Consider the following 18,528-nt stretch of genomic DNA (forward strand, 5'->3'; position numbering starts at 1 on the left):
ACTGTGCTCCCCAGATGGGCTCACACACACTTCAGACAGAACCTGAATTCACTGTTCCCAACTACACACATTCAGCTGCCATAAATGAGTGTGGGGTTGGTTTTCCTCCACGCTGCACTATTTAATCAGACACCAGCCTACCAGGGCTGATGAAATCCTTACTACTAAAGAGTGTGAGGAGATATTCCCAGACACTGCCATGCTGCAGGATCCCATGGCACACAATTCCCATGGGCTATGCTGGAGCGATGCTCCTCAGGTGTTTGTTAAATCAGAGCTGCCATAAGGCACCATCCATTCCTGTGCTCACAGGAGGCCCATAATAACCAAGGTAGAGTTGCTCTGGCCACCCATACTGAAATTTAAATAACAAGCCAAATTTCATCCCCCTTCTGGAACAATTCGAAAGCAACACAGCATGATGAAAGGACAAGAGAACAGATGGGTTTTGTTGTCTGCATGCTACCAAGGCAAACTTTTCATGGAAACTGAAAACCCCCCCCAGAACACCCTGACTATGTGATTCATAAATTCTAAGAGCCGAGAGAAACCAGCAAAATTATTTTGTCTGTCCGCCTGCCTAATAAAGACCACAGAATTTCATACAGTGATTTCTGCCCGAAGCCCAGCAATTTGTGGTTCAAAGAGAGTATCTCAAGCAGCCCACTGTCCAGCTTTGATGTGAGGATGTCCAATGAGGCGCTAACCACTTCCCATGCTGTCAAAAACTGGCTCTTCTACACATTGCCTACATCTCTTCACCACTGCATAGCTCTTGTAGCCTTCCCAAGGACATTAAAACTTTGAAGCAGTTTTCCCTTCTCTATCAAAACTCTCAAGACAATAAAAAAGAGGGAAAACAGAGATTCTGAGGCACAAAACACTAAGCAAATACACAGAAAAACAAGAATAACAGAGAATCTCTATGTACCCTTCTGTGATTAAATGAATGAAATCTATATTAAAATGCAACTCAAGGTCCGCTCATTTTCCCACTCCAGATAACACAGTGGAAAAATTATTTTGGTACAAAACAAAACAAAAAAAATCCAAATGTACACCTGTGTGACTTGTAGGGAAAGCACATTTGTTTGGTTACAGAAGTAGTTTTCCCTACCACTTATAAAGCTTGCTACAGTTTCACAGCAATAAATATTTCCACAGCAGAGACCTTGAGTGGACAGAACAAAATCCACCTCAAAACCAACTCCTGAAAGATCGGCCTAGTAAAAAGACAACTCACTGCTGAATACCTCCTTCTGACTTTTTGTTTCCAAAATTTTGTGGCTGGTAGCACTGATGGGGGAAGGAAAAAATCTTTTTTTTCCTTTTTTAAGGAAACAAACTCAAAATGGCAGTAGTCCAGAAGGTTAGACGACCAGACTCCTCCAAGATGAAAAATATTTAGGTTGAGTACAGAATTAACACAAACACTTCTTCTTTCTATCTTGTAAGCGCAGCATTTGATGTCAATCTTGGTGATTAAGTTCCTCCACCCATAGACCCACAGCAGCCCAAGCAACAGCTCTGAGACTTCCCTGTAACATCAGCCTGCTTTGGAGGATGGGGGCGGGGGGAGGTCAGGAACCATCTCCTAAATCCACTCCAGCTCCTGGTCACCCCTAAGTAACCATATTCACATTTAATAAAAACAGTCCAGAAGGTTCATTCCAACAGGATGTCTTTTATTGCCACTTTCAGAGAGATGCTTTCTCACCCTCTGTCTGCATTTGTGCTCTGGTCAAACCTGAGCTGAAGACAAATTCTCAGGATGGATATCTATGGTCCTGTGGTTCAGACTCTGCTGGGATGAGCCCGGTTCCATTTTCTGCTCCCCCCACAGAGGGATGAATCTCACCTGCAGAGCAGGTAAAGGTGCATCTCCCGCTCATGAAAGTGCTGAGCTGGCTGTGGTCAGTGTGTGCTGCTAATAAAGGCACTGAGTGTTTGTGTAGGGTGTCTCAGGGGGCTGAGGCCCACACTTAATTGCACATTGTTACAGCCATACTTTTTGTGAGGTGCCAGCAGTAACACCTCTGGCCGTGGCTTTCCCAGCTGTCCATGAGGTCCTGCTACTACACCAGACACAGGACTGTGGAGACAGGAGCAGCATCCCTGTGGAGAAGAACAGCACATGTAGGCTTATGAATTAGACACTCATCTAACAGGGCAGGTCTACACAAACCATCTAGTGTTTTATTGCACATAAAACTTCAGACTGTTTTGAGGCAGAGAGGATGCTCTTGAAGATTTCAGGCACCGCAACTTTGTGCGCTGGAACTCTTACATCAATTAAAACTCTGTTAATTTGTACGGGTGCAATCCAAATGGGGACAGCCTGTGTGAAACAGAAGTGGACCTGGAGCAGGAACCACTGGGTCCCATTTCTGTACACACAGACCTGCAGAAATCATCATGTAAAGATGCTGTATGGCCACCTAACTGCACTGACACTGAAGGAATTCAGACTTAACAGTGGTTCTGCTGAAAAGGTATTGCTTCTGAAAAAGCCAAAAGCACTGTTTTTTGAGGTCCTGGGTAACCAGCAGTTAAAACTCTGCTTTCAAACCATCCATCCTGAAGTGGGCATAGAAGGTAAAAGCAGCAATCCTCACAGCACAACAGTGCAGAAGATGGGAGTGAAACCCCACAGCCAGTTTAAGTATAAGCCTCACAGTTTCCATTACTGCTACTGTAATGATTTTGCAACTCTCATTTATTTTTCACCATTTCAGCTGCTAGTTTGTGGCAAATATTTGAGGAAAAAAAAAAAAAAATAACCCTAAACCCCAGACTGCCCATCCTTGACAGGAACAGTCCTGGCATGCCTGGAATGTGTAAAACCACAAAAGAACCATTTCTGTTCATATTACTCCTTATGAAATCCCCTTTTAAAGAAGCCTCAGCACTGGAGGCTTTAGGCACTCAGCAGAGCCCCTACAGGATTGTATTTTACTTTGAAACGTGACTTATCAGCCAAAGCCCAGGCGGGTTTGGGTATCTGACTGTTGTGCCCTCTCCTTTGAACTCCGGGACCGTTACGTGCACGGCCGCCAAACTGGTCAAGCCATTTTCTTCCCCTCCTTTGTTCTGAGGTTCAGGATAGATAAAAGCTGCACCAGGCTTGCTGCCTCACCAATGCCAATGTGACTGTTAATTTCACATTTAAGGAAAAAAAGCAAATAGTAAAGGCCAACACCACAGAATGATTATCACCGTTACCACACAAAGGCCAGAACAACCACAGCATGATTCAACAATCATGGGCTGCAGCAGCTATCTCCGGACACGCACAAGAATGTTCTTTGGCAATGCTGTTCTGCAGCTCTCTGACATGTCCTTTTCTGTTTCTGAGTCTTTTTTTCACCCTCCCAGCCTGCTGTAACATCAGCAGGGTGGCAGCCTGGTGAAAGAAAGGCTTTGATCAGCTCCATCCTCTTATAGGGACACCAGCAGGGCACAGGCTGAGCAGATGCCCAGGGAAGTTGTGGATGCCCAAGCCCTGCCAAGTGCTCAAGGCCAGGTTGGAAGGGGCCCTGAGCAACCTGGTCTGATAGAAGGTGTCCCTGCCCATGGCAAGGGAGCTCAACTAGATGATCTTTAAGGTCCCTTCCCACCCAAACCAGTCTGTGATTCCATGTGAGTTTGCTCTGCTGGAGCAATGAGGTGAACAACTCGTGTTACTGCATTAGTGCAGTGCTGCCCACACCATCTCCTGAGGTGCCTCAGGTCAAATCCTGCTCCTGTTTAAGTTACTAGGTAAATTTTTTTGCTGGCTTCTTTTTGCTTTTTAGCTCTCTTTTTTTTCATTCCTGAGGTTTCTGGGATCACCTTTCCAAGCAGATCATCACAACAGGCACATGGCAATCTGTAGTGTGAGGCTCATGTCTGGCTTGAACTTCAGAAAGCACCAGATCAATGCAAGATCAAGCTGAAACACAGGGACTGTTAACCCCAATTTCCAGCACTTACTGCCTTTTGTTTGTGCAGGCTGACATAGAGCCCTGCAAAATGCAAGCACTGTAGTCCATAAGCAAGAGGTCTGGCAGGACAAACATTAAAGACTGTAAGAAAGCACAGGCAAAGAAGTATCTTGCACAGAACTGAAAAAAGAAAAGATAAATGATAAGCAGGAATTCCCCAGTGGGCTGAGTTTATCGGTGTGATTGCTTTCAGGACTTTTTTCTTGTTGTACCACTTTGATTTGCATATAAAGCATCTCTAACAGGAAATAGCATCTGTTGTCCTGGTAAAAAAAAAAAAAAAAAAAAAAAAAAAAAAAGAAGATAAGGATTTTTGCTGCTCAGAGTAAAATGTCTTTCAGCACCACATGACATGCCAGAAAGCCCCTCTCCTCACTAAAGCAATTTTCAGTAGCACATCACAGCTCTTCTTCACTCCTTGCTCTGCATCCCATCCCAGGGGCAGCAGCACATAATGTGGCTCCTCAGAAGAGCTTCCATAGTTAGAAAATCTGAAAATGAATGAAAAAACAAGCAGGTGAGTTGATTTGCATTCCAGATTCACAATTAACACTGCACCAAATTAGTTTGTAGGAAGTGGAAGAGCAAAACGGAAAACCGCCAACTTGAAAATGCAAATCTTCACCCTTACTACAATCACAAGCATCAGCCAGGATTCTTACAGGCTAGGAAGGCACCAGTAAGAACCCATTTTTCACTACTTTTTCAATGTGGTCACTTCATGAACTTGAGAGTGGCTTGTGATATGTGGTTTCAATCTTATACCATATATAGCCAGTTTCATTTCCTGGAGAGAACATGAACAGAAAAGCAGAAAACCTTTAAAAGGATTGAAGACTTTAAAAGTCTTTTCTTTCTCCTTTTTGTCTTTTATTGCTACCTTCTTATACTAAAAAAAGACTTTTATTAAATTAGTGCAGCATAAAAAAATGGATCTTTTCCCAAGGCTCTTGGATCATCAAGAATATAGGTTGCTGCTTTGAAACTCACACACCAGCATGGAGTCACAGCATTTTGAGTATGGTATACATGCATGGACACATACTATTCCTCATGGAATCCCAGGGGTCCTGGTTCAAGCCCAGCAGTGAGCACAGTGAGGTATGTTCCACAGCCCTGTGCACTGGAATTGCAGGACCTCAGCTACCCATGGCCATCAACAGTCACAGCCCCACGGAAAGCACAAGTAAAATCTTGCTTTCCAGATGAGTAAGTGAGATAGTGGTAGTCACAATACTACACCTCTTCGCTTTTTTCTGCAGAACTCAGGTCATTGCCTCATCTGTCTGGGCTCTGTGTCTCTCCCTGTGGGACCCCATACCATTAGCAGGGAGAAGTCATTGCCACCCCAGGGCTCCTCCATGTTCCTCTTTCCTCCTGGCTGCTGAGAAACACTCAGCCTTTCCAAGCACAGTCACAGGGGTCCTATTTAAGCAACCAAAGGACACAGCCCCATGTCCCAGCAGCTCTGCCACTCCTCAAAGGCTGGCTCAGTTGCTGAGAGTGCAGGCCAACTGGACCTCAGGAAAGAAATTGCAGCAAAAACCAACAACATACTGGGCTGCAGAAACAGCCAGGAGATCTCAGCACTCATTAGACCCCATCTAGACACTGCATCTTGTTTTGGTACAAGAAACACGTGGACAAACTAGAGCAAGTGCAGTGGACTTGCCCAAAGAGCAAGTGGGAGCTGTGGGAGCTGGGCTTGTTCAGCCAGGGCAAGAGATGGCTTTGAGGGAAGCTGCAGCAGCCCCGGCACCTGCAGGGAGGTGACTGGGAACACAGCAGAGTTCACCTAAAGCAGGATTTGAGCAAGCAAAGTCATGAACAACCTAGTCTGATGTCACAGCTGGCCCACCCAAGATCCCTTGCAGCCTACATTATCCTACAGGCCACCTTCAAACGGCACCAGCGCAAAGGCTTTGGAGGAAAGGTGGGAATCACTCAGCACTCAGGGACCGCGATATCTCCCCCAAGTGAGAGAGTCAGAGAAACAACCACATCCCAAGACCATGAAGGCCCAGAAATGACCCCTGGGCACTGCACCTTGTGTTCCTCTCAGGACACAACAAACCCCAGTCCTGCATGCATCCCACAGAGGCCCACGTGCAACTGTTCGTCTCGGTTGGGGCGTCAGTGGCCAAGGAAGTTCTGTCCAAGTCCCATTTGCAGCACACACACGTCCATCCCTCTCCCCTGAATAAATACACACACATCACGACAGAACAAGCGGATTCCCTAAGCCCCATGGCCAGGCCAATCACAAAAGGGCTCTCCATGTACTGCCTGAAGAGGCAGCCTCTATTCCACAGGATGGAGATGTTTCAAGAAGCCTTCCCTCTGCCCAACAAACTGCATGGCTCTGGTGCAGGATGACCCAGCTACACTGTCAATGTATCATCCTCTCCATCCCTTGTGTCATGAAGTGTTGGAAAAATGTCTCCTTTCAGTCAAAATACCTTATTTTGCTAAGAGACAGGAAATGTTCACAACTAAGATGATGAAAAGGGACTTTACAGACAGCAGTACCAAGTTCCAGCTTTTTAGATGGACCCATACAAACTACATGACAACTGTCACTTGTGCTGGGTGGGCAGAAGAGGAGGAGGTGGAAAAGGAGAGGTTCATCTTCTTGCCACAGGTCACCAAGAAAGTCAGTGGCAGAGCCATAAATCCCACTGTTCCTGAGTCTGGATGCTCCCCATCCTCTTCATGCCTCTGCTTGATAGCCAAGCTTTGCTTGCAATTAAAACTGCCCTCCTCATGTTGCACATAATTACACTTCTTTTTGGAGACCATTGCCTAAGGAATGCCAGCTCCCCACCAGAAGTCACTCCTGACTAAATATCATCTTTCAAAAATGCAAACTTGTATTGGCATAAAGAAACCCATCCAGCTTTGAAAATATGCTCACCAACGTGTTGAGATGTGGTCTTGTCTCACAGGAACTTAGAGGCTAAAAGGGCTTATCCACATCTGAGTTTTTTGGTACTTGGAAGTGAGACCAGCAAGCATTTTTACACCTATCTATTCAGAGCTTTATTTTCAGTACAAAGAGGGTATCAGACCACTCAGTTTCAACTTCTGCTGAAATTCCTGTGTGACCCAGGACAGCTCATTTCAAGCAGTTTTGAGTCCTCATGGTGACTTTGCTAAACTGAATTTCTGTAACTGCACCCATACCAATGTCTGCGTAAGTCAGCAAGAAAACCACAGCTTCAGTCAAAATTAGTACATTTGTACAGAAATAAAGACTGAAAAACCCCATCTCCAGCTCCTTGTTGATAGGTAAGCTCTTGAAGCCAGATACACCTTCAGAAACAGCCTCCCTTTCCTCTTTCCACCCTCTCGTTCCTCTAATCTTTGAGCTAGGCCTCAGGGCAATAACTTCACAAACTTGTTTGCCAAAGGAGAAGGATGCTTTCTGTCTGGGAAGCCGGGAAGACTGTGCTGGAGCAGAGCAGACCCCGAGCATGCAATTACCCAGGCAGCAGCAACACTATGTTAATTCACTGGATCACTCTGAAATGAAGCACAGTGCAAGTCCCTGGAAAAAGTGAAAAGGAGCCTGTTAAGGAAACTGTGTGAAGGCCTTGTGCAGAGCAGCTCCTTGGAGTCCAGACAAGGATGGACTTTGCACAGACATCATTTTTAGACCTGAACTGGCAGCCAGCACGCCTGCTCTTCCCACCGCAGAGCATCCAACAGGAATGATGGGAACCACGCTCAAGGCTAACAGGGGACATCGGGCAACATCCTTATTTTTAAGAGCTGAAGACACATGCATTAGCCCCTGCAAGGGGCATCTGCAGAGCACTAATCCAGGGTAGATCACAGTCATAACGCCATGCACACTCTGTCAGTGTCCAGAGAGTTCTCACACTTTGAGGAGAGCAGTCTCCTCCTTGGTGTCTGCAGCTACCAAGATCACATCCCAAGCTCAGCTCCTCTACTCAGTCACCCAGAGCTCCTTACGTAACTCCTGCCCTCCAAAAACAAACAACAAAACCAGCACAGCAAGGAGAGGAGAAGTAGACTGGAATGGACCTTTGGTGAATTTGTTATGAGAAGTCAGTGCAGTCAGAAGGTCTGCACTGACTGCACTCCTGGTGCATCATCCTTCTCCTTCGGACTAATTCCTCTAACACCCAGATACTATGGCCTTGTGATGGCATCATGACAAAAGTAGTCTTGCACTCTTAAATCAGAAGGGATGCCTTGCTGCAGGCAGGAAAACTGGCTTTTCCCTAGGGAAAAGGGACAGAGGAAGAGTCACAAAGATCTCCACTCTACCTCCTTATGTTGGACAGAGTGCCCACCTGCATAGTATGAATGCAGATTCCAGATACCACAAATCTCTTTGAGGAGCAAGCAATGATTCATCAAAGGCAAGGGCAGCTTTAAACCTGCACAGCCTCATGTAGAGAACTTTCTTTTGTAATCCATACATAGATTAAATTCACCAAGTGGAAGAGTTGCACACCAAAGCTCTTTCTGCTGACCACTGAGCTGATATATTGAGGTCAGAGGCTCATCTGTGCCGACACACTTCTTGAGGAATGCGAGTATGGCTTTCATGCATAAATACAGCTGTTACCCTGAGGAGCAGGGGGTGACCAGTTTAATGCCACAAAGTTTAAACTGAGTTCTTACATTGCACCAAAACTCCTGGGTTGCTGCAGAAATAGGATCAACAGCAGCAAACATCTGGAGAAAGTCTTCTCCTAGCTTCTGCTATTTTCTGCACAGGCTTTTTTGGAGAGAGTTTTTTGAGTGTAAGACTAAGACAAATCTTGTTTAAAAATACATCTGTTTTGCACAGACTGAGTTTTGCTCTCCAAGAAGATGGGAGAAATAAAACATAAAACTAAGCTGCAAAGACAACAGTGCCTAGCCAAGAGCCCTGGCCTTTGCAGAACTCCTGATGGCTGTCCCTAAATGGGAGCACTCCACTGCCAGGTGACGTGTCCCAGACAAGATGAGTTTCCTGAAAAGCACTGACAACATGCGGTTAAAAGCTCAGCACAGACAAGCAGCGAAACAAGTCTGTTTTCAGGTTTTTGAGCTGAATATTCAACACTTTCCGTGTTTGCTCTCTCACAGGTTATCTGGGCTGCACAATCAGCAAAACTGCAAAAACACTTGCTGGGGCTCAGCTACCAGGCAGTCTGTAATGGAGTTGTTCTGGAGGAAAACAGAAGTGTTATTGTGCTCATGGCTGTCCCAGTACAATTAGTCATATGTGATGGAGAGATACGCGTCCTCACAGAGCTCTTACTGCCTTGTCAACAGATGAAGTCAAAATGAAAACATCCTAAGTATCAACAACCAACCTGAAAGCTGATTCATGAACCCTGAAAGCAGCCTCAATGCTACAAAGAGATTTCTTCTCTGCAGAAGAAGACAGCTGGATTCCTTCCATCTGTCCTCTTTTTCTTCTTCCCATATAATTTCTTAACACTGCTCAATGAAATAATGTTTCTTCTTTCATCTCCCCACTCAAGCAACCCTCTTCTCCTCCAGCTGAGAGATGCTGTAGGGCCAGAAGAACTTGAACTTGTCACATTTGAGGCAAGAAGAGGAAAAGGTCAGAGCTTGGGTGGTGGGAAACAACATCCCAGTTGTCTTCTCTGTGTGACCTCAGATAACTTCCCCAATGCTGCTTTGTCTCATTTCCCCACCGAAACAGCAAGTTCCCCAGCATTACTGGGTATTATACCATACCTGGCCTGGTGTTACCCATCTGGGCTTAATACTGACAATAATCAGAGGAGGCTGATGCTGTGCCTAAGCTTCCCTTACATGTCAGCATCTCATTCGGTCACACAGCACTATTCAGCACAACCCAGACTATGGTTTCATGCAGCATCTCTGTACTTGTGCACTTCACAAACATCTCTGTGGGTGTCCTTGAGCTCCAAAGGTCTGGGCAAACACTCCCTAACATAACAGCACCAGTTCTATGCTGGAAACTCAGGAAACCCACATTCTCTATTCAGCACTTAATAAACATGGTTTGACAGGACAAGTTTTTGCATCTACACTAATGAGAGATGGAGAGGACTGTCAAACAAATGTGTGGAGTTTGGCTCATGGCTGGTACCAGGGGCAGAACATCAGAATAGACTGTGGATCAACACATGCATTGCACAATGGCAGACCTGGGAGCAGACACCCAGCAGTTCCTCTTGATAACCATTATGGAATTCATTTGGAAGCAAATTTCTCTTTCAGAAGCCTCTTTCCCAGCACTGACAAATCTTTTGAGATGCAATTTGCACTGCCAGGGCTCCAGCAAGGTACAAGGGGAAGCATGTTCTGGTCCATGCTGAGGGTGGCCAGCAAGACAAGGAGCTGTTCAGTGGATCCACATCCATGTCAGAGCTCATAACAGAAAACAAAACCTCCAGATTCAGGTGATACCCAGGCTGAGTCTCCACCAACCCCACACATCTGCACTCACACCAAAGAGCAAGACACACGTCAAGAGCAAAAAGCAATTGCTGCAGGTTGCCATGGCAGTGTGCATGGGTGATTTTATCACCATTATCAGCTGCAACAGCATTTGGGCCCATTATCAGAGAACACGGGTATTATTTTAAGAGTGCAGTATGTGGGAGAAGCAGAAAATCAGTGTCAGCCAGAGACAGAAGTCAGTACACAAAGTCAGCAAGTCACCCTTGCTTTGAGTGAGCTGCCTCCCGAGGGCACACAGACATTTACCCAGCCCCAGGCTCATGCTGGAGATGATGGGTGATTCTGGGCTGCCTAGCAGCCCCCAGCCCAGTGAGCTTTCCCCTGCACAGAGGGATGCACAGCCCTCCAGGGAGCACAGCAACAGCAAGTGGAGGGCACTCGCCTGTGCTCTCCATGGAGCTGAGGGAAGTAGGTCAATCCTTCTGCTTTGCTGAGCCTTTTGGCAGGTCGGTGCCGCGCTGCCGTCGCCGCTCGCAGCCCGTCACTTGTGCTGCGTGACAGCCACGTCGTTCAGAAGTTAACAAATTCAATACATCTAATTAAATCAACCTTGGCATCCATTCAAAACTCATCTCGTGCCTTTTTTTTTTTTTCTGCCTTTTTATTCCCTACCATTGGTAGTAAAGAGACTCAGTGAGGAGAGATACAAGAGAAGGTTGCTAAGGGGCGAGACAGTTTTTATCTCTTTCTTTATCTCAGTTTTTATTTCTGCTCTCCTGTCACAGAATCACAGAATCATTAAGGTTGAAAAAGACCTCCAAGATTATCAAGTTGTTGCAGAGGTGCTTTGTTTTCCTTAAAGGAATGAAACAAATCCACATGGCATCGCTCCTTATGCCTCTTTCCTTCTCCCCTGTCCCAGACAAAATGACCTTTTTCCATCTCCTTGCAGGTTTTGCAAACAGAATCCAAAACACCCTGGCAATCCTTTGGCTCTGCTGCTGACACTTGTCATGCTGAACATGGACTTGGCAAGCAAGCCAAGCTGGCATAGCTGGCAAAGGGAGGGCACATCCAAGTGTGACCCACAACCTCTGGGCTGGGCTGGACACACTGCAAGGTGGGAGCACATCCACCACCACCAAGCTGAGCAAAGCCAGAAAGCAGCAGAGACCACTGGAAATGGCTCATGCCAGCCATGATCTCCTCCAGTTGCTCTCCCATGCAGTTCCCAGCTTATACCATATGTCAGCACTGCCTGGTATATGTGATCATGAACATGGAATCACACTGGAGAAGCAATCCAAGCACTCCAAGGCTAGTGGATGGCCACAGAGCTCTATACAGAGCACAGGATGAGGAGCTGCCATCTGCATGCCATCCTCAGTGACATCAGGACACACTGGTGAGCTGCCCACACCTGCCCTCTTCCACAAACTGACAGGGATGCTGGGATCACCCAGTCCAATCTCCCATGTCACTTCACTACAGCAGATCCTTCCTCTTCCACCAAATCTTCTGCTTCTGCCAGAGCCTCCCTGCCCTGTGACCATCACCTGGCAGTCAGGATGGTGACACAACCTGCTGCCTTTCCGTGCTGTGACTAACAGATGCCAACAAAACTGCCCTTCTCAGTTGCAGGAGTTTAGTTAAGGACATTTGCATCATCCCAGGAGAACATTATACTGGCTTGGGATCCTAGGAGAAAGTTTATTAGTTTTCCAGATTCTTCATGTTTTCTGTAGCCTTGCTGGCCTAGGGACCAGGACTAGGGAATATGCCAGGTGCTACCAGACCAAGTCTATGCTGTTTCTTTCAGCCAAGCACTGTTTCCTCCTCAGACTGATATGAAAGATCTCTCTGTCAAAGGGGGAAGTGTTTTGTATCTGTATGGTGGCATTATGCACAGAAATTCATTTGCAGTCTGTTCCCTGCTATCATCTCAAAGCCATACCTGTCCTGCCTGCTCAAAATGCAGCTGTTTACCATCCACATCTGCACTATTTCCTCTGCTTTAACCCACTCTTCTTCAAAATAGCTCCTAAAATACTCAAAACAATTCTGGGTAGCTCTTCCTCCAGACTCCTGAAATGACACCATGCAGTGGTGCTGCTTTGCTGGCCAGTAGAAGTCGGTACATTGGAAAAGTTCTGGCTTCTAGTGCTGCAGCTGCCACAGTTGAGTGCTGTTCACCTTGCAGGAAAGGACATTTCATGAAAAACCAACAGCTCATCCCTTCCTCAGGACTATGAAAATAGTCTTAAAAGCACTTTGAACCCCTCTTGTATGAAAGGCCCTAGAAGAGTACAAAATATCCCTCTCCTCCATGGCAGAGGATGTCAGATGAGTCTCTTCATGACCACAGGAAGTTGATTCTCTGCAAGAAAGCTGCCCCTTTCAGATGATGTGTGAGGCTTTGCCAGGCTCAGGATGAACAATCCCCTCTGACCCCTTCCTTGCCTTTTGCATGTTGGCCATGCATGCCCCAGGCTGCACACCAGCAGAGTACTCCTGGGCTGGGGGAAAGTAATGGCAGTAGAAGATACCAATTCAGGGCAATCACCTTGGCTGCTGTGAAACAGCACATCTTCCCCAGCAGCACTACTGTCTGTGAGTCTCTCCCATGTGCTGACTACTTGCTCTGTGAAAAATATATTTACATTTCTATTTGCATTTCCTTCAAACTGATCAGATTTGAGCAGGGCAGTTATGTGACCTCATACAACAGAAGCCTTCCCAGTCCATGCCAATGGCACTGGGTGCTGCATGAATGCAGAAGAAGGAGCAGCCTTGGAGGAGACGCAGGTGACTCCAAGAGAAGCCAGGAAGAGCAAAAGCCAACAGTGCAGTGATCACTCATGCTGCCCAGTTAAGCAGGAACTCTCCTTCACAGAGCAAAAGTTAGTGAGAGATTCTGGTGGGTTTAGGAGGGGTGGGTGATGGGAGCTGCTCTGACTTTCAAACATAGAAAGAAATGGGGTAACCACTAAGTGAAGAGCAAATACCATGGTCTGTAGGGCTCTGGGCTCTTTGGAGTGGCTTTTGCAACTGGCTTTCTTCAGAGGATGAAGAAGTGTAACAAAGTCCCATCTCTGTGTTGTACATTTCTGCTCCGATCAGTAACGACACAGTTTACAATGATGCAGTTTGGACTGTTGAAACACATCAGGTTCTACAACATGGACCTAGGAGCTGCTGGAGCACAGACAGGAGAGCAATGATTTGCACTTCCAGGGTGAGAAATAAACCTGAAGCTGCCTTTGACACTCATACACATAGAGCATGTTAGTAAGTACAAGTGGAAGAGTGTCCTTAGAGGAAGAGCCATCAGCTCAGCATCATTGTACTCAGTTTTTCACATTTTCTCTTGAATGAACTTTTGATGCAAGAAGTCCAGAAAGATTCTAATTCTAATTCTAATGCATTTGCTTTTTTACAACATTAAGGTACGTGAGGGACCAAACAGTAGGACAGGGGAACAACCCATGTGCTCTTGGAACAAACAGCATCCAGCTAGGAATCTTCACCATCCCTTTAGCAGCCATCTCTCTTTCTTGCATCTTCCTCTCTCAGTCCCAAAAAGTGGGTCCAAGTAAAAATACTGGCAGAGATAGGAGAAAAAGTCCAGAGGACCAGTATTACCAGTGTTTCCAAAGCCTGTGTACTCTTCCAGGTAACACACACCAACTAACATCAGCCTGCTTCAGGGCTGGCCTGGGTCTCACCACAGCTGCTCTCCAGCTCAGCCAGGACCAGACTGCACGGACTCCTTACCCTTCCCCCCTTCCTAAAAAGAATCCTCATTTTCCCTTGAGCTCAGCCAAACCAACACCTACAAAGCACCGAGACCAGCGAGCAGCACAGGGCAGCTCAGGTGCTCAGGCAGCCCAAGGCAGAAGGCTGAGACATTTCACACCACCGCTGCCAATGTCTCCACTGCCGGCAGGAACACTGTGGGGCCACGACAGGAAATTGGGTCTTAATCACCATCTCACTTTTCATTCCCCACTTCAGATCTGCTATTTTAGCAGCTGCTGCGAGCTGGCTCCTCACTCTGAGACGAGCAGCCGTTGGGGCACAGGGTTTAGCTGGAGTTTTCAGGCTGCAGTTCCAAATGCAAAGAAAAAAATGAAGCTGGGGGAGGCTCGGGGTAGTGATCTGGCAGCAATCAAGGCTTTAAGACACAACCAAACAAGCACCAGTCTCTTGCACAGGCTGACATTGCCTGGGACAGGCAGGCAGGCTTGTGAGGCTATATGGGCAGGACACTGGCACTGTGCAGACCTACTGACTGGGCTTGCTGCCCACTTAGGACAGCTGTGTGACATGGTCCAGTGCAGATGTGTCTCCAGGTGCTTCCCCTCCTCCCTGTTCATAGTACATCTATAGATGTGCTCCAGCAGCAGGGTCAGCTGTAGCAGCTCCCTGCTCAAGCTCTGCAGCAGCCATGGAGAACCCCCTTGCAAAGGGGAAATCTGCTGCCACCGTAACCAGTGCAGATGGCACAGCCAGCCCCATACACCTGCACCAGGGATCATCTAGAAGGGAGAAAGTGCTGGGACCTGGAAAGAGACATGGCCAGAGCTCAATGGCACAACCATCCCTGTGCACCAGCATGAGAATGCTCACCAAGTGCACATCAGCCTGTGCTCCCCATGCTCACATGGCCTGTGGACCTCCAGAAGGCAAGTATTAAAATTATGAAATCCTTGAGCCAAGACAGAAAGCAACCTTTGCCACAAAACTAATTAAATCTTGAGGAAAAGGACAGTATTTACTGTCCCCATACTGCCTCAAACAACACTATTCCTGAAAAAATCCCAAACTGTTCTTGTGCCATGCCCTCAAGTCATACTTTGCCTCCACATCACATTGACAGGTCACAGATGCAGTGGGTGCACAGACTGTGGAAGACTCTGCCACTGCCAAATTGCAAATTACCTATAAGAGTTTTCCCTTCTCCAAGCTGGCCTTGACCTGACCACCATCTTCTTCAGAGGATGCAAAGTCAGAGCCACTGCAAGAAGGGCCCACTAAACCTGCTTTAACACCCCCCTCTCTCCCCAGACAGCCCACCACAGCCTGGGGATGAGCTTTGCTATAGCAGGTGTAGGATTCATCTCACCCACCCCAGAGCCATCAGAAGTATCGTATCTAGTCAGAGTGAGCTGGCTGAGGCACGCCACATCTCATCAAAGAAAGGTGTTTGCAGCCTTGGCATCTGCATCCAAACAAGTCAGCACAGCGTGTTTTTGCAGGTGATGAAGAATCTGCCACATAGCCAAGGAAGATGAAGGTGTGATTTGTCCCATACATCAGGGGTCCATCACACCTTAAATCCTACAGACAGTGTTGACTAGATCTCCCCTGGCTGCAGCATTAACCAAAAGCTGCACTCCTGACCTACATGGGGGGGTACCGTAAGATGACTCCCACCTTGCCAACAAGTCAAATGTAAAAAACAGACACTTCCAGAGGATGAAACTGCTCTCAAAGCCTAACTTCATCACCTGACATGTCACTGCCTCCACCTCAGTGCACTTCCAGCCTTTTATCCTCCTCTGCCCCAGGTAAGGGGAGGCAGAATAGACACACCACATTTCAGCTTCCCACTTGGTGCTCCAGTTCTCCCAGCAAGCAAAGATGGGTTTATGCTCATACAGAGCAAGGGATAGATAAGGTGCAGATGCACATTAACTCATCCTTAGCCCTGCCTCTGTGGGTAGCAGCTTTTGGCAACCAGGTAGGTTGGGAACTAAGAGCAGCAAGGTCTCTAACAGCTCCACAGGGATTCACTTCACATCAGGATGGTTATCAGAGCGTGCAGATGAGTAGTACCTTCAGCACAGCTGTATTAACACATCCCAGTAAAACTCCCTGAGACTCCAAAACAGAAAATACCACATGGGCAGCTAATTTCCACCTAATAGCCCATTTTCCTCTGGCAGAAGTTATAGACTGCAAGTGCTTCATGAGCCATTTGCAGGAACATTTGTAGGCACTACTGAGGAACTCAGAAACTTAATTATCTCTTTTGAAATGACCTGTGTAATTTAAAAACCTATTTGGACTTCAGGTGCCCTGGGATCTGTAATACCTGATCTAGTTGCTCAGCTTGCACAATCCTGAAGTTACCATACAGGTCATTCACATTGCTATTAATTGTTCTACCTACTCACCAAAACCTCAAACATGCCCCCAAATCCACCATCCCAAACTTACAGAGATAGAAGCAAAACCCCAACAACCACTTCCTTATCCACTACCTGCCTGAGCTTCCCAAATGATGGCAGGAGTACAAATCCCCCCTACTGGGGTCAGCAAATTTTCAGCACTAACAAATGCCCAAGCATCTTTAGACATAAAATATATATATATTTAGGGAAGTTATTATGCTTCTCGGAAACTTTTTGCAATAGTATGACCAAGGCTAAACAGCAGTTTTTAGAGCCGGGTGGCAGTTCACAGCTTGAACCAGGAGACACACCACACACAAACCCTCTTACTAATAATGGCCCACAGGGCTGGAAAGCCCCTGTGCCTCTCTCAGCCCGTGCTGCACGGAGGTGACATGCCTGGGTGCTCGATTTGAATATGCAGAGCTGAGACCACCCACGGGGAAGCACAGATCCTGCCTCTGAGCTGCCATCCTGACCCCAGTGATGCAAGGTGAATGGGGCAGGGGCAAGTGTTCTCATTTCTCTACCCCAAAAATATTTCCATGAAGTGGTGGTTAAGAGCAGTTGTCAGAGTTTTGGGGCTTTTTTAGGCATGTCAATGCAGGAGGATATGCCAAAAATGGAAGAACACGCTGGTAAAATTCCTGATGCCCTGACCCTTGCATTCACTGACTGATTCTACAAGATCCCCAAAAGCCAAACTCCCACCCTTTCTACCAAGAGCAACATCAGATTATCACTCAAAAAAATTTAGTCCTGAGGTAGTTTCAGCATGTGAATATCTCTGATGCAGAGCCTAAATGGAGGAGGCCTTAAAGGCATTTTCTACTCTATGAGGCAGGGACCTAACTGAGACTATGTTACAAACCATCGTGCAGGGTTTTCTGCTCAAGCCAGATGCAATATATATTTTTTATTTTACATATGAGCAGGACCCACTTCTTTACTCCAAAGTGCCATAACAGTCTGAAGAACAGAAGCTCCAATGAATGTAGTAAAGTATCAAAATTATAGAACCACATAATGGTTTGGGTTGTAAAGGACCTCCAAGGATCATCTAGTCCAACCCTGCTGCTATGGGCACATACCACATATGGGACATCTCTCACTAAATCAGGCTGCTTAGAGCTCTATCCAGCCAAACCTTGAACATTTCCAGGGATGGGGCATTCACAGTTTCTCTGGGTAACCTGCCCTAGTGTCTCAACACCCACACAGTAAATGCTGAGACCCAAATCATGCTGTTGGGACACAGCACAGATCCTCAATGCAGATTTTTTCCTCCTGGGCTCTAGCTCTTGTTTGCTGAGAAAGCATGTGCAGCACCTGACACACCTCCACTGCCCCACTGGAAGGTTCTGCCCCAGGCTACTGATGGTGACAGGGATGCACTGCTCTAGCCACAGCTCCACAGTCATGGCCCGGCACCTTGATGGAAACCAAACATCCTCAGCAGTTTAAGGATGGTGGGAACCACAGGTGATGCCCAAGAGTGTGCAACAGGTGGGGTCCCAGCCATCCCCAGTGACACCACCCACACACAGGTAGGAACATCAGGCAGAGCCACACATGCTGCCATCACTAGCAGCATGGCCCTCGCTGCAACGCTCCCTTGAAAAATTTCTCCTTTTAACTCCAAATTTCCCTCATTGCTGTATGGTGTTTTGCACCCGTCCAAGCTAAAGCCACCTCAGTCCCCTGCCTCCCCAAATGATTTAACACCTCCCCAGCAGCTCCTGCCATCCTGTACATACCCCCCACCTTCACAGCTCAGTTCCTTTTGCATCTCCCCCACGGGCAGGTTCCTTTCTCTTGCTCGTCATCACTTCTTAAATCTCACCACCTGTTGCTCACACAGCCTTGAGGCCAGTGGTTTTGGAAGCAGAGGGAGGTTCAGACACAGAGTCTCAGGTAGCCTGCAAATTTGTTCTTGAATGTAGTAATTCCAG

The 18,528-nt window shown here is 47.0% G+C and overlaps 1 long non-coding RNA gene across 1 annotated transcript in view; it reads right to left on the minus strand.

The window, feature by feature from the left end:
- Positions 1-1,664: 1,664 nt before the first annotated feature.
- The window catches only part of LOC111925225 (uncharacterized), a 129,180-nt gene continuing 112,316 nt past the window's right edge, over positions 1,665-18,528 (minus strand). The window contains exon 6 of the long non-coding RNA XR_015283875.1: positions 1,665-4,474. This is a non-coding gene — a long non-coding RNA (uncharacterized LOC111925225). The remainder of the gene's footprint in view (positions 4,475-18,528) is intronic.

The sequence above is a fragment of the Cyanistes caeruleus genome, chromosome 1 (assembly GCF_971803275.1).
Source record: "Cyanistes caeruleus chromosome 1, bCyaCae1.hap1.1, whole genome shotgun sequence".
NCBI lineage: Eukaryota > Metazoa > Chordata > Aves > Passeriformes > Paridae > Cyanistes > Cyanistes caeruleus.